The sequence below is a fragment of the Aphis gossypii genome, chromosome X, assembly GCF_020184175.1.
Source record: "Aphis gossypii isolate Hap1 chromosome X, ASM2018417v2, whole genome shotgun sequence".
Lineage (NCBI taxonomy): Eukaryota > Metazoa > Arthropoda > Insecta > Hemiptera > Aphididae > Aphis > Aphis gossypii.
The window spans coordinates 23,229,488-23,232,709 of record NC_065533.1 but is presented as its reverse complement, the minus strand read 5'-3'; the positions used below and the strand labels follow the sequence as shown (position 1 = coordinate 23,232,709).

At 31.3% G+C, this 3,222-nt stretch overlaps 1 long non-coding RNA gene across 1 annotated transcript; it reads right to left on the bottom strand.

Moving 5' to 3' along the window:
- Window positions 1–200: 200 nt before the first annotated feature.
- Window positions 201–1,450, bottom strand: LOC126551987 (uncharacterized). The gene is made up of 3 exons (XR_007605850.1): window positions 1,123–1,450; window positions 545–1,016; window positions 201–368 (listed from the first exon to the last, which is right to left on the bottom strand). It is a non-coding gene; the product is annotated as an uncharacterized LOC126551987 (long non-coding RNA).
- Window positions 1,451–3,222: the final 1,772 nt, after the last annotated feature.

Sequence of the window (3,222 nt, the reverse complement as noted above, 5' to 3'; positions counted from 1 at the left end):
TACTTCCAACATTTTTACTTGAATGAAATCCAGACACTTTAACACTAGCTTCTTTGTGAGAGGCACTATTTTCATGATCTTTAAATGATTTTGTTGCTCTAGCCCATGTTTTGAAACCATGTAATGTATAAGCCAATTCATTATATTTATTTGATGGTGGAAAGCATCGGCAGTAAAACAGAAGGCTGCGTCATTAATTGGGCTGTACTCTAGCCACTCATGTAGAACATACCAATCCTGTCTGAATGACCTACCGTTTACCCGTGGAAACTGAATGTCTTTTGGTTGGTATGGGCCAAAGTTATTACTAATCAGATGGTATGCATTAACATTCAATGCAGGATCTTGATCATTTAATACAACAGACACTGTAATTATAATTAATATTATTAAAAAATAATTTTAAAATGTAGTATGGTAAGGTACATTTCAGTTTTTTTTATTTTGACAATTCTAACAATCAGTAAACAAGCAAAATAAGTATAAAAAATAAAAATAATTTTAATTTTTAATAATACCTACAAACTAAAAAACATTTACTTACTTGTTAAACAAGGATTGGTTTTCACATGTAGATGTAAGCATGGATAATATAAAATATTATAGTAGTTACTTATTGATTAAAATAATAAAATGTACCTACTATAGTATAGTATAATATTATTGTTTAATTAATTAGTTAAAACAAAATAACATATATTATTGCAGTTTATGTAGATAAAATATAAAAAAGAAAAATATTTATATGTACCTAACAAATAATTAACAAATTAATAACATTACTTAGCATAACATTTCTATCTAAAATACATAGGAACTAATCATGAGATATAAAAACACTCAACAAAATCACAAAAGCATTACAATTGCAAACATTGATTTCACTAAATAATATACACAAAATAAACCAATTAAATTAGTAAAAAACATACATTCATTGACATTGGATTGAACATCAGATTCTGTAACTTCATTTGTTTTAGTATTTAAAATACTTGACCCTGGATCAGGTTGTTCTACAAATTGATGTAAATTGTAAGTATCACGTATGTGAATAAACTATTAACTAATTATTATCGTTTTTAGTATTCAATATTGAGTATATACTCTGTAATTACTTACCAGTACTAGACTTGGTTTTTTTTGTTAAAAATGCTGTTATCTTCTGTACTCCTTCTGGCTGTCGCTGTCTTTTATTAGACGCCATTGGTTTTGAACAATTTGTACGAGAAGTTTACGAAAAATGTGAGACAATGAAAAAGAATTAAAGAAGAATGTTATGTTATTTTTCGGTTTACGCGTTCCGCCACGATGCAAGATAGTACCGTGCGTTCTCCACGTGATACAAAATCACTATAAACAATTAATCAAATAATTTTGCAACTAAGATTTCTCGATTATAACAAATATTTTAATTCAGTGGTATCACAGATATTGAGAATTGAGATATGCCACCGGTATGCGCTCGGCGTTCGTAGATATTAATATTATTAGTATTAATAATCTACATAAGACCACATAAGACCTTAGACCGTGGTATTATTAATACCAAAATAAATGGCGGGAGGGGGGATAATAAACTTGAATATTTTTGGTGTTTCAAAATGATACTTTTGCAACACCTGAAAATTTTTTGGTGTTGCAAGTGCGACACATGCAACACCCTAATTACGCCACTGATTGGGGGGATAAATGGGGATAGAATAATATTAATATGAGCTGCGGCTCCGAAATTTGGTTACCGAGCTTATTATATTAATTACAAGGTAATAGGAATATTATTTTGTATAATATATATATTAAGACGGACCCACGGCTCCGTGAGAACGGTTACCGGGGTATAGAGATTTAAAAAAGAGGACTTTAAGAGAGAATTAGATATAAGAAACGACATGATAAAATGGATATATATTAATAGGGGGGTTTTTTTTTGGAAAATTTATACATTACGACGACTGAAGGCTGGAGGTGTTGATGGTGACCTCGACGTGATGGAAAACCGTTGTAGATGTGGTGGCTTCGCCCGCCACAGGCCCGTAGATGTAGTAATCCCATCATGTTGTCATGTACGACGTGTCAAAAAAATGATAGATCAAAGAGAAAAAAGAAGACAAAAAAAAAAACCGTTGGTCAGTCACGTGGGTATAGGTGGATTGTATCAGTTGTGAACAGTATCCAGTTGTAGTGACCCAGTAGACGGTTTTTGACAAAATGCGCAGAGACGGAGATCGTGATGGACGTAGTCGGTGAATATCGGTGGCTTGCAGTGTTGTCTTGCGGTGGGAAATTTGACAATAGTTTGGGTGTACTGGTATGCCCTGCTGACGCAAAGCCAACGACGGCGGTGGAGTCCGACCGACAGCGACAACCGATCACTGGGTAGGAGAGCGGGGGAACGTTATTGTATAACCGTTATTATGTTACTTATAATTACGCATAGAGATAAGGAATGGCCTAAAATTCTGTGACGTTACAAGTATTTAAATTTTATATTTTTATTATTTATATTATTATTTTGCAAAATGATTTTCTGCTAAATCTGAAATACTTTTTGCTATTTTTTCTTTAGCAATCACACTTCTTTCCTTCAGTTTTAATTTTTGTTGAAGAAGTTAAAGCTTTTTTTCATAATAATTTTCTAGAATTTTATTCTTTTCTCTACTTAATACGCCAAGGTCCGTCGTAGCTTTTACTGATTGTTCTAACTGCTGTCTTTTGTTGTACTGTCTGTTTTTTGGTTTATTTCGTAATTCCGTAGTCTTATAAGTACTTAATAAATCGTTGTACCTGAAATTAAAGTCAAGTATAAGTAGGTATAGTATTCGGCCACCCTCCTCCCACCACAGTACCACACCATCACACATCATTGTTTATTTAAAATATTATTCACTTATTACATTCACACTTATCACTCATTCACATATAACTATATAAATATTACTACATTTTACATAAAACCCATACCTTTTATCAGTTTTATCAGCTGATTTATCATTAGCATAAATTACTGTTGTTTGTGATTCTTGTTCATGATGTGTAGGCTGTGTAGACTGTGTAGTACTGTTCACGCTTCTTTCAACACCAATAATAGAATTATCAAATAAATCACTAAAAATCAATAAATTAACACATACATTAATTTATGTATACCAAATATTTTGTCATTTTGAACAATATATTTTGTCAAATATTTGTAACTATTAATTTTTTATTAATTTAATT